Consider the following 17,855-nt stretch of genomic DNA (forward strand, 5'->3'; position numbering starts at 1 on the left):
ATATGGTGACCATCTCCAATACTTTATCAAAAATATAATACTCACGGAGGTATTTGTGAAATAGAAATGAAGTTTGACTTTCTGCTTTCCCTGTGTGCACACAGCTCCTTCTCACAGGAGTAGCTCTAGAACAAGGCAGCTTCACCAAAGCTCATCCACAAAATGCAAAGCAATATTTCTGCAGAAAGTCCCGTTAAAAGTGCATGGTGGTGTGGCCTATTACAAGTGAAAAGTGTACCACAGAAGATGACCAGAATCAGAACAGCTTTGTGGGAAATCATTGTGCTTTTCTGGGAGGTCCACATGTGTTTACTGGTGTGGGGAGAGGACACACCGGCAAGAAAGATTTAATTGCACAGTAGCTGTCAGATCATCTACAATTGAATCAACTGTGCTCGTGTAACAAAATCCTAGTGTTCTCAATTTGAAATCACTTGAGTAAAGTGATTTTGTGGTGTTTAAAAAGCAACAGGAAAAAAAAAATTCACTAAAGACCATTAAGCGGCCTCAAGCCCCACGTTTCAGTGTTCATTTGTACCGATTATGGTGTGACAGCTCTTGAGTTTCCAATGATAACAGCCATCTGACTTGATCTGAGTTCAATGGATTTTCACTAAAATAGAATCATCGCCTTTGTGATGGATAGAAAAAGTAAAGCAATACATCCTGATAAATGCTCTGGCTTTTTTTTCCCCTTCCCTTATTGTGACCTTGTACAATCTATAAGTGAGCAAAGCTGAGCCCTGGCCACTGCTGCAACGCATCAGGACTTTGAAATTTAAGTAGCTCTGAAACCCATCAATGGGGTGAAGGGAGAATGGCCTGAGAAAGCGATGGATCATGCTTAGAGGGCTCACAGGGAAACAGGGTAAGCTGAAGGTCAATACGCAGACATGTCCTGAAGGAGCAGCTCAGACACTCATTCACATTCACATCTCAAAGCCACTGCTGCTGAAGCACTGAGAGGAGAGATCAGGAGCGGAGTAAAATTAAACAAGAATTTCAGAACGTGTAATTTCTTTGCAGAGGCAAATGGCACAAGGGTGCAGTGTAAAATAGCTGTGACCTCTTGTGTTGGTGCAGTGCCCTCATCATCCCATCCCAGCAGCAAGGAGCAGAACACCATGGAAATGCCTCCTTGCCAGCGCACTCCACTCGCTTTCCAACTTTCTCGGCCCTGTTAATTGTGAAGAGCGTTTAACATTTTTAATATGTCATTGATCGTTTGTAACACATTATTCAGCATGACATGAAAGTGAGCTAAACTAGAAGGGATGCAGTCTGAATCCATACACATGCAGACAAGTAATTAAGGGTCTTTAGACTTTGAGCTTTGTGTGTCTGAGCGGATGGAAATGTGCTCAAAACTTTCACAGGAGTTTATATTCTGATGAGTTTAGTTTTGAAGAAGGTTTGGATAAAGGTACAGACTGGCCTGGCTGTAGAGAGTTTAAAAAATAAGGGGAGAAAGAGGAAGGAAAAGAAAATACTAAAATAAAATTAGTATACAAATTTGAACCCGCAGTTGCCATGCCTAAAGCAGAAATTGCCGAACAAGTCAAGAGGCTTATTAGCATTTTATGTAAATCAGTTATTACTGTTCTCCACTTCCTTAATTATCCATGTTATTTCAATACAACCCTTTCTTTGATGTCCCAATTCTATATTTAAATAGTGCAAGATTTCTATCATATCCTCCCGCTGAGGTTTGTTCCATGCAAAAAACATGCCAAGAGCAGCTATTTTAGAGACTACTGGGAAATGTTTAATTGGTTAATCCCATTTGAGTTATGAGGGAGTATTGCCACGCACAGAAAACAGAAACATGTAAAGTATTGGCTTGGAGAAGTTTACTAAAACCTGCAAGACTTCCCCTGAAATTTAGCCCTGAAGATGTTTTGTTTCCTAGGGACCCAGTGGGAAATGATTCAAAGGAAAATCCTTCAAACTTCTTTGAAATACACTAAATGATTGATTCATCGTAGAAATATTTTTGAATTAAAACGCAAAGTCATTTTTTTTTTGTTCTTGCAGTGTAGAAGGGGTCTCTCTTTATATTTGACCTATCACTTTCAGTGGAAGTGCAGTGTATTTCAGCCAAAATAAAGCTATCAAGACTTTAGCAAGTTATTAATTGTTGCCTACAATTGAAGCAAATGAGTGTTCCTCAGATATCCCTGTTGTAAAGTGATCAACATCCTCTGTGTGGGTACCAATTTCCAGTGGAGAAATGAACATTCTGTGTTACCTCTGAGGATCAATTCTGCACAAAGGGACGCTTAAAAAATTAACAGTTCTTCTGTACAGCCTCCAATTTCCATCTTTGGACTGGAAAGGCTCCAGAGCAAAGCACTGACCAATACTAATTTCCCTATTTCAAACATTTGATAGTTTTTAACCTTTCTAAAAAGTTATTTGGAAACAGTGTAAGAATTTCAGGACAAGAAATGAAGAAGGCATGTACATACTTTGGCTATAACCACAAGTAGAATGCTACAGCATGGTCAGATCTAGGAACTCTTCATAGATTTTAGTTAAGTAAAGAAGCAAAACTGCAGACTTTTTTTCCTTTATTTTATTTTAAGAGATGGCTTTAATTTACACATTTGCTGCCAATCTGTCAGATAGTACATTGGCTGAGAAAAGCACAGGTGAAGTACATTAAACTTGATAAATAAGAGAGGAATTAATTGATTAAAAGACAAATCAAGTGTTATGGTGTTCTATAAATAACGTATCTCTTTTGGTGCTGCTTCACAAATCAAGGTTTGGTTGGTCCAGCCAAGAGGGTTTGGTGACAAGATTCTCTGTATTCGCAATTCTTGTAAACAGAATGTCTCCCTCATGCAGAAATAGGTTAACTTATTAAAAAATCCACACTAGAACTGTGGATTGCTGAGTTTCCATCACTGGGAAGTACATTGTTCCAACTCTGAAATTATACAGTCTAAAATCATCATCATGTATTTTCATCAGGATGAAATATCGGGAGCTCTGCTTAGTGCAAGGTTTTATTAATGATGTGCTGTCAGAAGCTGGATGCTCTGCATATTTGCATATTAAACAGCTGAGTGAAGAAACATTCCTTTTATTGCTGCAGGGAATAAATCAGTTTAAAGCAAGTTCTCATCATTTATACTCCTTTCAGCTAAGTCTTCTTTTATTGAAATAAATTGTTGAAGTGCTTTGCTCATTCTTTGAATACTGATGAAATTTACCTTGATAGGGCCTCAGGAAAAATAACATTTTCTTAAAGGTGCAGTGTTGTTCTTTTGATAAATACAGCCTAACTTTTAAAAATTGTCTCTAAGAAAATTTGTGCATCTGCAGCCACGCAAAATCTTCTTTTGGTTATAGACTCAGGCATTTCAAGATGTTTGTGTAATTTTTGTAGGACTGCCCACCCAGAGATCTAAACAACAACTTTACACAGCAGAGAAAACGTACATTGTTTTTATTCTGTGTACATTCATTAGTTGCTGTTTAGGGAAGGGACCTTTCTGCTGCCTCACATTGTGCATTGCAGATGAGCATCAGCTTCCCTTGTCTGTGAGCTGTCTGTTGGTGGCAGCCTGAGTTTAGAAGTCGATGTCTGGAAGAACTAGAACAAAGTCAGTACCAAAGAAAAAAAGTTTGTATTTTATTTTCTGTTCTTTCATCATGCTTGAAATGAAGCATACAAACATGTCATGAGACCCTGGTTTTCCCAAATTTACGTAAATAAATAATTTTGAAACTGTAGTTGGTTAAAAGATGAGTTTTATAGTCTGTCATTTTTCCAGGCATGAACTAGAAGAGAGCAGTAGAAGAACAATAATTTAAAATTAAGTCAGTGTATTTGAAGTCAGATGGAGCTTGGACATTTTATTTAATGTATTATAAAAGTGCTACTGTATTATATTGGCTAGCACTGAAATGTTGTCTGTCACAATAAACAGCAAAATGGTTAAAGTATCAAAGAAAAAAATATACTGTGTGTATTCTTATATTTTATTTTAAAAGGTTACAGCAGCAAGCCATTACATGCCTTTCTTATGTCATACAAAGTATTTCAATATATAAATCATTTGTGACAGAAGCTTCTTGTTTTTAAGTGGAAAATCTGCATTTAATAACATGAAAATAATGTCAAAACATCCTCTCCTAGATGGTTGCCAAGTGAACTGTTGCTTTTCATTTATGTTTAATTTTCAGAGGTTGGGCTTTGCAGGAGTATTTTCAGATACTTAGAAAAATAGTGATCCATTGCAGCTGTAGTTTATTTTAATTGGACAGCACTAAGTGAGCTGACTTTATGATAAACAGTGCAGCCAGCGGCTAGTGAATGCACTTCCACTTTGAAGATTATACAGAAAATAAAATCCTTCAAGCTAAAGTCATAAAGAATCAAGCTAGAATTTCTTTTAGAACATATGTCTAAGTTTGTCTCAGTGTGTGTTGTAAGGGATACCTGATCTTCAAGGCATAATAATCTTTAAAAGTATATTTTCCTCACCACCTAACCAACATCCAACTATCAAAGCCTTGATAGTAATGATATTTTGGTTTATTTTAATTATTTAGATTTTCATTATGAATTAATAGGTATAATATTTTATGTATAGTGTCAGAGTATTCTCAAGTGCCCTGTCTGATTCTGCAATTGGAAATCCTGATAATACTTCTTACCTCTTCCAAGATTTATCTACTAATGTTCTGAGGTGTTATCCCTGTAAAAGGCTGTCATACCTTTGATTTCTTTATTACTATTCAAAAATATAAAAGAGCCTTACTTAATGTAAAAAGCTTTTTTTTTTTTTTAACCTATATGTGATTTTTTTTCCTGTCTGTGATTGAATAGTAAGTCTGACATAAATTCACTTGCTGACATTTGGATATTTATAAGGATGATTTGGTTTAGTGGTTAGACCTATTGTATTTCACAGGGGTGTTGTCAGGCTTAATTAATTATGCTGCAGCAATATGCAGTGCAGGTTTTTGTGCCAGCATCTTCACAGCGCTTCGCAGGGAACTTCTAGCACAGGATGGTTATTACCAGACCAGCTGATTTTTGCCTCTGCCTCCTTGTGTGCATCTTTAACCAGCAAAGCTGTGTCTGTTTGCAAGAGGAGATTTAGGTTTTTTTGTGGCTGAGAGGAAGAGGAACTGGACAAGCAATACTGACTCGAATCACTGCAAAAAAACAGGGCAGGAGAAATCCCAGCCCAGTTTGCCTGCCATCTGCTGCTCTTGCTTTTAAGGATATTTCAGATGGAAAATACATGGTGAATGGTCATATTTCTTACTTTCTTCTGGTTGTTGTAGCCATCAGGACTGGAAATGTGATATAGAGCATTTTGCCTAACTGCCCCTTGTGAGGTTAGGATATCTTCCAGGATAGATTGTTATAGATCTTCTGTTTGTTTCTTCCTGGAGAAGTTACAAATGAGTCATGCTCTGGGGCATTTGCTACCACCATAAGGAAACTGTCCAGCAGTGTAAGAAGCTTCAGTGCTTGATTCTTTTCCCCCAGATCTTCAGCCTGAGGCAGGATGTAAAATGTAGGAAAAGAGAGAGTTGAGCTGTTTTTAGTGATGAGTCCACTCTGAGATGTTTTTGTAGTATTGAAACATGAACTGGAAATCATCTGTTTGAGGATGAGTTAAATATAGGGAAAACACTACATCATGTATTCATAATTTCCAAAAAGTAAAGAAAAATGAAAAATAGCAAGGTGTGAACTCATAAAAATGTGTTTCTATTGGCATCTTTGAAATAAATCTGTTCTTATTTTTGTAAGACAGGGAAAATACCTGGTCTTATAAATAATTGCTACAAATATTATTGAAAATTACTTGGGGAATCAGGCTGTTTTATAAGGAATGCCAGCAGTTTTGATTTCTTCTCCCAACCACCAGGCAAGTTTCTGTAATCTTCTTTCTTCAGGGACTTTCCAGGAATAGCAGGAATGTTTGCGATCAAGTACACCAAGTAAATCACGTGTCTTAAATCTTCTGGCCTTTGCTGTTTGGCCTTTTTTGTTGCTTTCTTTATGAGCTCTGGGGTTGTTTGAGGAATTTTTGTGCACTGAGGGTAGGTGGCATCTCTGTGCCAGCCCTGCTCTTCCTGGTCTCAGTCCCAGGCACGCAGCTTCCCTGGGAAGCGAGGGGCTCAAAGGGACCATGAGCTAATCTGTCCTGCTAAAAGGTTTAGTCCTGTCTCTGTGAAAATTGAGCACTGTAATTCTTCTTTGCTGCTGCTGTTGTTTTTAACCCAGCCTGATTTACCCATCCCTCCAGATGACTTTGAGGAGAAAAAATGCTCTTAGCGTTGTGGGTTGAGTAACGAGAGTAAATTGCTTTGCTGCTGAGAACTCTACAGGGAAGGGTGTAGGAGGGGAGGAATTTTGGCTGCAAGAAGTGGTATCTCTTGAGAAGCCCTGCCTATCTGAGTTGTAGTTTTTAAAAGGTGCATTTAGTCAGGGTTCATGTCTTTGCATATTAGCTTTGGCGAGTTGTTGCTGTGTTTTTAGGTTACATGGGGAAGGTTTGTCAAGCCTGCTGGGGTTATTAAGACAGCAGTTGAATTTTTTCATGTGTCTTTGGTAATACTTGAAAACACTTGTTGTCTTGAAAAGGTGTGGCAAGAGGATTTGAGCAGGAAAATTCTGGAATGATTCAGCCTGCAGAGGTTTCATTTGTTCTAACCAATGCAGAATGGTCTTGAACTAAAAACAAGCAAAAAGTCACCTCTAAAGCTGCCATTAACACTTGGTATTTGTGTTCAGCACCCAGGTAAATGAGAGGAGGGCTCTGTGCCCACACTGAGCTGTGTTGACACCTACCAGAGTCCCAGGTGTCACACTGGGCTGGCACTCAGAGCAGTCACAGGATCTGGAGCCCTGCTCTCTGAATGTGCTTTTGTTGTGCTCAACAATGAAACCTGATCATGACTGAGCTCTTGGAGTGCCTGTGCAACAGCAAACAATGCTCAGCCACCACACATAACAAACCCAAAATAATATGGCAGTGATGGGCTGCAGGTTTTCAATGCAGTCAGATGCTGGTACACAAACCCCAGCACTCTAGAAGTCACTAGAGACCTCTAAATCTCTGTAGTACCCTTGTTAGTAGATGCCTGGGGATTTGTTGTTATTTTAGGATTTTTCTATTTCAGCACTATAAAATAGGGCACAATTTAACTGAAGGTGAAGATAACTATTGTATATATTTTATTAATATCTACTTTGTTCTTCAGTTGTTTATACTGTGTGGAAGATGATCTCTTATCCAAAAGGATATGTTTTACTTTGGCTTCTCTTGAAGAAGCACAACCATCTATTGATTCAATACAAGAAAAGAGAAGATGTGACTGCCATGAGTTACTTGTAACATAAGTGTATATATCTCAATTCACCTTATGGTTCCCTGGTCGATACATCATCTAAACTGACTGGTTTTATTTTCCTTGTTGGCCTTTGATTTCTTATTTAACTTCTTGAAGGAAGCAATTGAAATTTCCTACTGCAAAACATATGGACAGTAAAGGAGATCTCTATCAAAAACTACCTAAAACTGGCTAAGGTTCTTAATTTTTTGGGAAGAGCCTGAGTAGCAGAGGATAGTAGCTGAGTAAACATCAAACACTGGGACATATTGCCAATTAGCAGAGAAGGCAGTTCTCAGATGTAAAAGAGCAAAATCTGATATAATTTTAAAGTCAGGGGAGATTTCAGAGCAATTTATGAGCCTTTCCTTCACTTCTGAGAAAAATTCAGCAGAGCTTTCTTTTTACTTCTTTCAGTATAGTTGGAAAGACACACATGGGGAAAGGCCAAACTTCCAATTGTACTAAACTACTCTCCAAAACCAGTTCTATCTTTATCTTCCCAGTGGAAAATACAAAAAAAAATGAGACTCAATTCCCTTTTTTTTTTTCATGTGTTGTGGAACTGGATTAATGCCATAAAGACAATTAGAAGGTGTTACTTCAGATGCATGTGTAGCTACCACATTTATGATATTTTAATAAAAACTCTATTTGTGTTCAATATTATCAGTTCTTGGCTGAGGGAATGCAGGCCATTAGTCTGAACAGGTGCAAGGTATGTATTTATAAAGTTTATTTGATTTTTTAAAGAAAAAAAAAAAGGTCCTGCATTTCCTCTGGGTTTCTGTTTTGTTGCTGTACTCAAAATTACAAAAGAGAAATCAGATTGGAAATCTGAGGTACTGTAATCTTCTATTCTCTTAACATTAAAGCACTCCTTCAGTTGAGGTATTATAAATGATTAACATAGTTGGAATTAAATGAGCAAATATTCAGAGGTAGGTCTATTTTTATGGTTTTGGGGTGCTCTAAGTATAGTTGTATCTTTGTTTCTACATTTTATTAAAAAATTTATATGACCTCTGTGAGGTTGGATGATGGGACACAATCCAATAAATGCCTTCTGGATGGGTAACTGTTATCTGTAGATCAGCACTTCTGGTTTATGTTGTCTTTGTGGGTGATAGGGGAAAGTGATTTAGAACTGTATGAGAGTACTATATCTGGATTTATGATATACCATACTTTATGATAATTAAGGCTCTCTTCCTTGTTTTTTATATATATGAGTCTTAAATGAGAGCAGAATTTTATTTTAAAATAGAAAGGCCTGTAGTACAATCTGTGCCTCAGAGCACAGGGGTGAAGGGTAGAGGAAATATCCAACTGAACCCTTTAAAAACTGTGGTCTTAAAATACACAGGGGATTCACATAAGTGAAATCATATGCATTACAGAAATAGTGATCTATTTGATACTGCTGTAAAACTTCTTATTGACTTCCTTCCCTTGTTCACTCTTGTCTGTGTCATACCTTGGAGAAGACTCTCCTTTTGTTCTCTATATTTGACATTAAGCATCCTGAATTTTATCAGATCTCCTCATGCCCTTCTCTCCAGCACACGTTACAGAGCTCTTGATGCTTGCAGATTCAGTATGCATGACATATTATCTTAGTTAGGAAATGCACCTTTGAAGATACTGCTTTAATAATAAATCAGATGATTTAGCTAATTTTGGTGTGGAAAAAATATGGTGAAATTAGCCTAACAAGATTCCTTGGACTTGGCTTTGTAGCCAATTTGGTGTAGCTTTTTTTTTTTAAGATGTGATTATGTCAGTATTTGTAAAAAGCATGATATGAAACTGATAAAGAGGTATCTGGAACAAAGATACTTCAAAATCCTGACAATTCTCTATTGGAGTTGCTCTTCTGGAACTGCTGCAAGAGCCATTGAACACTTTTAAAGTTTTTGTTTATATCTTGGGGTAATACCAAAGGTCAAGCAGCTGGAAAAAAGGGTTTAGAGCAGGCCCAAGTTAAGCAGACTCAATTCCTTGGCATTACAACTTCACTTTAGTTTTAATTGAAGATAAACAAACTAGCAAACTTTCTGGCTTCAACCCATTTACTCAGCTAGCAAGAGTAAATCTAAGCAAACGTGCAACTAAGCCCAGAATAAGAAATTCCATCTGTCTTCAAGGTGTGTTTTGCCCAGTGCTTGGTCAGAGTGAGAAGCTCCTTTGGATGGTGGGATGCAGTGCAGCCCCTGGCTGAGGGTCACACAGAGGATCTGATGGCTCAGTCTTAGCCCAAGGACAGACCAAACTGATTCCACTGAGAAATTCTCTCTGCCATTCCTTTATCCAGAGGTGTTTGTGAGTGTACAGACACACACATGCTCTGTTCTGAATGTGTATATATATATATGTTTATAGATACACATAGAAATAGTGTGGGGGTGTGTGTGTGTATATATATATGTGTGTGTGTGTGTATATATATATGTGTGTGTGTGTATATATATATATGTGTGTGTATATATATATATGTGTGTATATATATGTGTGTGAATATATATGTATATATGTATATATACATGTGTGTATATATATGTATATATAGGTGTGTGTGTATATATGTATGTGTGAATATATATGTATATATGTGTATATATGTATATATATGTGTGTGTGTATATATATGTGTGTGTATATATATGTGTGAATATATATGTATATATGTGTATATATGTATATATGTATATATACATGTGTGTATATATATGTATATATATATGTGTGTGTATATATGTATGTGTGAATATATATGTATATATGTGTATATATGTATATATATGTGTGTGTGTATATATATGTGTGTGTGTATATATATATATGTGTGTATATATATATATATATGTATTTCATTTTGTCACATTGCTCAGGCTCTGATGTTCCTGGTTCTCCTCAGGTCCTGCAGGGAGAGGTGTTTCCTCTTTGGAAACACATTTGCTTTGCCTGTAGGCAACAATCCACTCCACTGCAAGCTTTTACTCCACACTCTTCTCGTGTTTTATTCTCTTACTCTGTTTCAGAGGCTGTGCTTGTTTGTGGGGTAATAGCTACAGATGTTCTGTCATGGGATTGCTCTGCAAGGACAAATAATGCAGTTGGGTTTTGGGCTCTGGAGAGCTGCTCAGTAATTGGAGAGTTTCTGGTGTCATAAGCACTACAGTATGGCACAGTGCATAATCCACTGTGCAATATCTGATTTTCAGACCAAACCTTCAACTAGAAGTTTAGTTGATTCTTGAATTTAGCTGAGTACCAGTGAAGGATACAAAACTGCTTTCTGATTGAGTCCCACTTCATAAAATATATTAATTTTAAATATGTAAATGATTTAGTGTTGCTGTGGAAAGGAAGAAAACTCCTGTTATTACTTTATTGCTCTGGAACATCCTTAAAGGGAACTCAGAGGCACAATTATTTTCTGGACCTTTTTTTAGAAAGCAAAAAAAATTTAAACCTCCCTTTTAAGCCTCCCTTTACCCTACTCTCCTTCAAGACCTCCCTTTCCCCTCCAAATCAGCAGTTAAACCACAAAACTGATCAATAAAACTTACTTTATTCTGCATTAGAAGGCACAGACATTATTAACCAATTATACCTATATCAGTTTTTATAAATATGGAAATGTAGATGGTGGTATAACTACTGTATAGTTACTCTTTTATGGGACTGAATGGTATTTAAGCAGATCATTTTCTCACTAGACTCAGCTTTCTTCAAGTATTAGTTCATTCTTTCAGAGACAAGAACTTCAAGAAACCATAAAATCTGTGTAAATTAATAAAACTGTGAACCTGATGCAAGTATATAACGCTTCTATAAAAGTTTTATAGTAAATTGGTTAGACTGTTATTGAATCCACTCAGCACAGATGCTGATGGAAGGCTTCCTTTGGTTGCTAATATATTTGACAATCTGTAGTGCATTTATGAGCAAGGAAGGCAAACAACATAACTCTCATGTTTGGGTTTGGGTGGCAAATATTAATTGGGGTATGGCAGTGAAAACCCAGGATTGTAGGTTTGGTGGGTGTTTTTCTTTTCTTCTGTGTGCCACTAAATCATATTTTCTAAAATGACATGTTCATTGAAAGGCAAACATCAGTGTGATCTTACCACCCTAATATACCCCGTGTATGTGAGATCAGTCCACATGAGAGCTCAAAAAAAAAGTACAAACATTTTAACAAAAATAAATATCTACTTTCTAGGCCCACACCATATTTGCCACGATAGCTTACACTGAGAGTCTGCTTTAAAAATGTAGAAAACATTGACAGTTTTTGTTGGATGTGCTTGAAGATAAATAGAGCTGTTGAAAAAGACACTTAGACATTTAAGTGCAAGAAGCCACACTTGGGCTTTTAGCATACATGTATGTCTAAACTGTGAAAATGTGAAAGCAAAGGTTATGATTCATAGGGCAATGGTTTCTTTCCATACCAATTTTTTTATTAACATATGAAGTACAGGAGCTTACTCCAGGTATTCCCCTTGAACTTGATTTAAACCACTGGCAGCTCTCTAACACTAGGAGCTGTGGTATTTTGCCATGCATCATACCCCTCTACTTGTTATTACTAAATTGCTTGCTTATACCTTGTGATGGGTCCTTCAGTTTCTCATAAATTAATAAGGCATCTGTGAATATTTGCAGGCAGGTTTTAAAGCTCTGAATCTGCTCCAATACAGAGACTAAAAAAAAAAAAAGAGAGAGAGCAGATAAAGCAAGATTTCTTTTCCTTACAATGTTCTTCCAGTATGAAGCAAAATATTATTAATCTAGACTGCCTGCTACTTTCATTTACCATGTAGCTGCTCATGGGATTACAGGCACAAAGGTTTCATAAATTTCAAATGAAATATGAACATTTGTTGTCAAAATACTGTTAAGCTATAAAAGCTCTGCTAGTAGTCGTCCTGCTCTTTTATTGTAACATTTATATCCGTGGGCGTTAGTGTGTTCTTGGGTCTGAAGGGGAATTTTTTCCCCCTCTTTATTTTTTTTCACATGATTTTCATCCAGGTGACAGATAACAAGGCAGGGGATTGGAAAAGTCATACTTCTCATTTTTCAGACTATGGCAGATCCTTTCTGTAATTATGTGACATTGCAAGGACCTTATCTAAGTAAGCATAGCACCTTAGATGCAATTTAGCATATAGCTGCCTGGAGAAGCAGGCAGAACCTTTTTTTTTTCTATTTCCCCAAAAGTGCAGCAATGTGTCTGTCCTGTCTGCTTCCTTCCTCTCTTTGTGTAGCATTCAGCCCAGTGGTGTTATTTGACATGGCACTTGTCATACAGCATGGGGGAAAGAAAAGATAGGAAGATAAGGGACACGTGTATCTCTCTGCTGCTTAATGTCTGCGTGTTTAGAGTCACAGAACTGTGCCACTAAAGCTTTTACCTGTGTGAGCAAAACCTGTCCAACTTAATAGTCAATAGGATTCTTTATGGGAATAACACTATGCATAAATTGTGATGTTCAACTCTTACAGGGAGCTTGTTCAATATATGGGTATTTACAGAAATGAATATGCTCAGAAATCCAAATACAGAAGTCTCTGCTTTTAGATATCTAAATTATAAATTTTTATTCATGATCTGGCATTAAAAATAGGCCAAATGATTCAGAGTCTACTTTAATAATACCACTTAAAATACTATAGTCAATACAGTTTGCTTAGAATTTCTATTAGAAGATATGTATAGGGTGCTAAAATAGTCATTCATTCTTTGTCCAAGGTATAAGGAGGGTTTCTATACTGTGAAAAACGATTATGACATGTTAAAACTGTGTAATAGTAAGCAGACACTTTTCAGTGCTGATGGGTGAATTCTGGAAATGCTCTATTTATTTTCTCTCTATTGACTAGTTGCATTCAGGCAAGACTGCCAGTGCATTGACTTGGAAAACAACTGAGACTGAACAATTTCAAACCATTGACATTATACTGCTTCATTTGTGAACTGCATTGCTTCTGCATGCACCAGTTACTTTTTTATGGAGTGCTCGCATGTTTAGGAAGCTTTCAGAGAAGGAGATTGTAAGCTAGCTTAGAAAGAAAGCTGTCCATTTTATCAATTTTATGTTTATAAGACCACTGAATGAAACAGGCTGGCAGTTTTAAAAAATTAAAGTAATGCAGCAATTAATGGATCTGCTCTGCATGCACTTTGATGCAGTATTAAAAAAACAAAAAGCAAAACACAAACTAAGAAATGGAAAAGTTTATGGGTTTAAAATTTCTCTGTAGAGAATATTTTTGGCTTTTGAAGCAATATAATTTCCAGCTGCTACCTTCAAGGCAACTTTTTGCCAAGTGTTTTGTAGCACTGGTGTATAGAAAAACGAATGAGAAATTAATTTGTGTCTGAGATTTAATTTGTGTCTCTGACTGTCTGTCTCCATCATGCTGATCAAGCTTCTTTGTTACCAATCCACATCACATCTTACTAGCATCATTTCTGCTACACCAGTGTTGGCTTTGTCTGGGAAAGCACTGCTACTGTGAGGAGTGTTTTCTTCTGTTATTGTGAGCAGAGTTTTCTCTCACTGAGGTCTGGAATAGGACTATTGAGCAGTAGCTGGGAATTTCTGTGTGAGGAGCTGAATGTCAGGGCTGTGTCCTGCACAAAGCCCAGCCCAGGATGTGAGCAGTCCTCAATCCCTTGTGTGCTGGTGTATAGACTCAGCATGGGTTAGTCCAAGTGACCAGTCTCCAATTGGCACTGCCTGATGTTTATTCATATTTTTTCCCATTTCTGATCTGTTAATTAAGCCAAAAAAAGGGAAAAAATCTTCCTTCCTCCTGAGGATATACCTCAGGAAACCTATGGCCTCTGAAATCCCTACTGAGGCCTACCCTTTCCTAGACTAAGTCAAGAGAAGCAATGCAATCAAAACCCTTGTAAAAAAGAACAGAAGAATACTGTTCCTTCTTTCTTCTGACAAAGACAAGGCAAAGTCACACCAGCTTCCTGCTCCTACAGCATCAGCAGCCTTGAAAAAATCTGCTAAAAGCTCACATCTTTGTGCCCACACTGTGCCCACAGCGTCCCCTGCTCCACTCAGTGATTTGTGATAGCTGTAACTGTTTGTAATTTAGGAAATAATTCTGCTTATCTTTTTTATGATGATGCATAGGAGCCCTTCACACTCTCCTAGCAGCACCACTGGTCTCCTGCGAAGCAGAATAAAACACAATGCTGGGTGATGGGGATGACTGGAATATGCTTTTTGTAGCCCAGCAAGCAGTGTGATTCCTTATACACCTGAGGACAGCTCCTATATGTAAAATCCATCTTTTCTGCCCACCTTCTTGAGGGAGGACGTGTTTTTACTGTAACTTTGTTTTTACACCCTAAGTGGGTGGTTGACTTCTTACACTGTATGGACATTTTGCATTCTGTTATATATATTGCATAAAGCCTGTTTTCATGAGAGAATGTGAACCACTGGGTTACCACCTACCCATTTTGAAACATACCAGGGACCTTTAAATGATGGATTTTGAACTTATTCCCAGTATTGAGGTTGAACTTTTGTCTCTGGCCAGAAATGAGAACATTGCCAACTTGATCAAAATGGAGGTCAGCAATATGATGGCTGCAGTTCCAGCTGCATAGACTCTTCACTTCATTATGAGATACAGAAATATTTAAACTCTGTCATTTAGAAACTCCAAGATGTGTCATCTTTTCATTAATTTACCTGTCCACCTATGAATGATGTTCATACCTGCTGATGGCAGTTACCCTTTGTGTAAGAAAGATGGAGCCCAAATATTTGTGTAGAGACTGATATTCCTCAGATTTGCTTTTCACTTCAGCCTTTCCTTTGCTGTGGAAGGAAATGTGGGCACGGGAGCATAAAGGGAAGCTGTGATGGTCTTTGCCAGGCCCCATCTCTGCAGTGCTGGGTGCCCAGGCCTGGAAGGGTCTGCTCTGCCCCAGCCCTGTGCACAGAGGGGGATACAGCCACTGTGTGCTTTGGATACACATCCTGCACTGATGCTCATTCAGACTTTGCTGAGGACATTGGCTTTTTGCAGTCAAAGGTTGTGGCTTTCTGTCAGGAAGCTTTCATGGGCTTATTGACTGCACCTCATGGGCAGCGTTTGATGCGGTGCCAGTGATCGGATGCTGTGTCTTGTTTCTGAATTGTTGGCATAACCCACCTCAGGAGCAACTCAGATCTGCCTGCTGGGAGAGCCACTGGAGAAATCTACTGCATTCAGAGGCATAATTTTATTCACTTTGTGGCACTAAATGCTGAAATAGCACCTAGTTTAATGGGTGTTTTTTTGTATGCATGAAAATGCACGAGGCACACGGATTTGATGTAATTTGTGCAGTTCTGCTGCTGCTGGTGGGTTGGAATTTGCCCAAATGGGGTCAGGTGTGGGTCATTCTTGGCTATGAAGGGATTGTGCTGGTGGTCAAGGCACAACTGCACAATCAGGTGTTTCCTGTACTAGCCAGGTGCTTCTCCTATGTTAAGCCTTCCCCCACCCATGGTGTACTTTTTTAAAAAAGTAACATTAGAGAGGGGCTTTTCCTTTTTCACATCTTGTCGGGAAAAGGAAATGAAGAATCTCACTGCTGTCATTGAGAAAATACATTATCTCAGAAAAATGTGCTGTAGAGTGTAGCTCTCACCATATGGCTCTTGCTTCATCAGTTGAAGAGAACTGTTTGTGAAATCGTGGGCTTGTTTTTTTCTGCCTGTTTTCTGATCCTGCCCAGATAGTTTTCAGTGCTTCCAAATATTTATATTCTGATAGGCTCCCTTGTGAACTTCTCAAGCACATTATAATGGCTACAGAAACAAAGGCCATTAGACAAAGAAAGGGCAGGCATGAACTGAAAGGCAAATAACATCTTAAAATATGTAGAGGTAGGTTGTAAATGAGATTGGTTCACCGGGACGCTCTTTTGAAATATGAAGATAAACTGCCCCTCTGACCTCTGACAAAGTTACATAATTATTTGGGAAGGTTTATCTCTGTGTCATTTCACAGTTTTCTCCTGTTAGAGCCACTCCCTTACTTCACATTAGAAAAAAAAAAAAAAGGCAAAAAAAAAAAAAAGGCAGCACGGAAAGCCTCTCTGGCTGGTTATCTGAATGTGGAATCCGCTGCTGAAAAGAGCCTGGCCCTCCTGTTAACACAATACTTTTATCCGGTAATCACAGCCTGCGGGAGACAAAATAACAATTCATCTGGAAAACGAGATTAACTCATTTAAGTTAGGCAGTGATCACAGAGAGAAACACGTTGGTGTTATCTGTCTGAACGAAAGCATACAGATTGGAGGGCCATTCCGGTTCAGAGGGTCCATGTAGCAGGCCCAGCTTGTTGAAAGTAATTGGACCCTGTCAGAGTATGCCTTTGTGAGATATGGATATTACAATGGAATTCTATTAATCTCTGACAAATCCCCTCTCATCTGATAAAGGCTGTATACCTCTGCTCTTCATTACAACAACTCGCTCGCTGCTCTGTGGGGACTGCTGGGGCAGAGCCCCTGTGGCTGTGTCACAGGTGAAAGGTGGTGCTGCCCCTTCTGGGGGTCTTTTAATCTGTGTCCTGCCAGGACTGCTGGGCTGCTGCCCCCTGATTTGATCACGTTTTTATGGAGTTTTCTCTTTAGGTTGTTTTCAGGGATAAAGCCACATTATTTTTCTGCTTAGGTATCCTAAATACTTTTGTTTTCTTGCGTTATCAGAGTTATTGGTAAATGGAGGCTGAATTAACACATTGTTGTACAGCATTTGTATTGTTACCTAACCTGCTTCTGGTGCAGAGAGTTACAGGAATACTATAACTCTTATAAATACCTCTGTGTTTTAAATATTTGTATATTGAAATCATAGGAAGAACAGACAATACACTGCTAAAAAGGCATTTAAGGATGTCCTGGAGCACTTGCCATTTTTTGTAAGTGTTGAGCTGGTAGCACATTGAGGCCCTGATTCATAGCTTAACCTCCTAAATTCTTCAGTAGTAGCAGTAAGTATAATAAGATGTTGGACAAAAATTATAGATAAGATGTGGCAAGTTAGCATGGGAAAGAGAGGAAAGAGAAGTTATGTCCTTCATTTATGCCACTCTAGGAATTGTTCTAGGTAAAATTCTTTTTTAGTTGTAGTTATTTCAACTTCCTAATTTTGTTGTTACCATCCTAGCTTAGCTTGGCCTTATTTCTCTTGAATGCCACAACAAATAATGTGGAATATCTGTATTCTGACCATTTACACAATTTTCAAATTTTTTTTCTTGAAGCAAGCCTGAGAAAGTTAGGTATAAAGAAGACAAACCAGAATACTATTTCTTTTAGGTAATAAAGTTAATAAATAGAGCATTTTATCAGGAGGAACTGAAGATTCCAGGTCTGCTTCTTCCTCTGTAGTGTCAACCATCACTAAAGGGAAAGGCAGCTCCTGGATAGAGGTGCCTTAGGGTACTGG

General features: G+C 38.0%; 1 protein-coding gene across 1 annotated transcript in view; it reads left to right on the top strand.

Moving 5' to 3' along the window:
- WWOX (WW domain containing oxidoreductase) overlaps window positions 1–17,855 on the top strand; it is a 475,156-nt gene that overhangs the window by 225,318 nt on the left and 231,983 nt on the right. The window lies entirely within an intron of this gene.

The sequence above is a fragment of the Agelaius phoeniceus genome, chromosome 12 (assembly GCF_051311805.1).
Source record: "Agelaius phoeniceus isolate bAgePho1 chromosome 12, bAgePho1.hap1, whole genome shotgun sequence".
NCBI lineage: Eukaryota > Metazoa > Chordata > Aves > Passeriformes > Icteridae > Agelaius > Agelaius phoeniceus.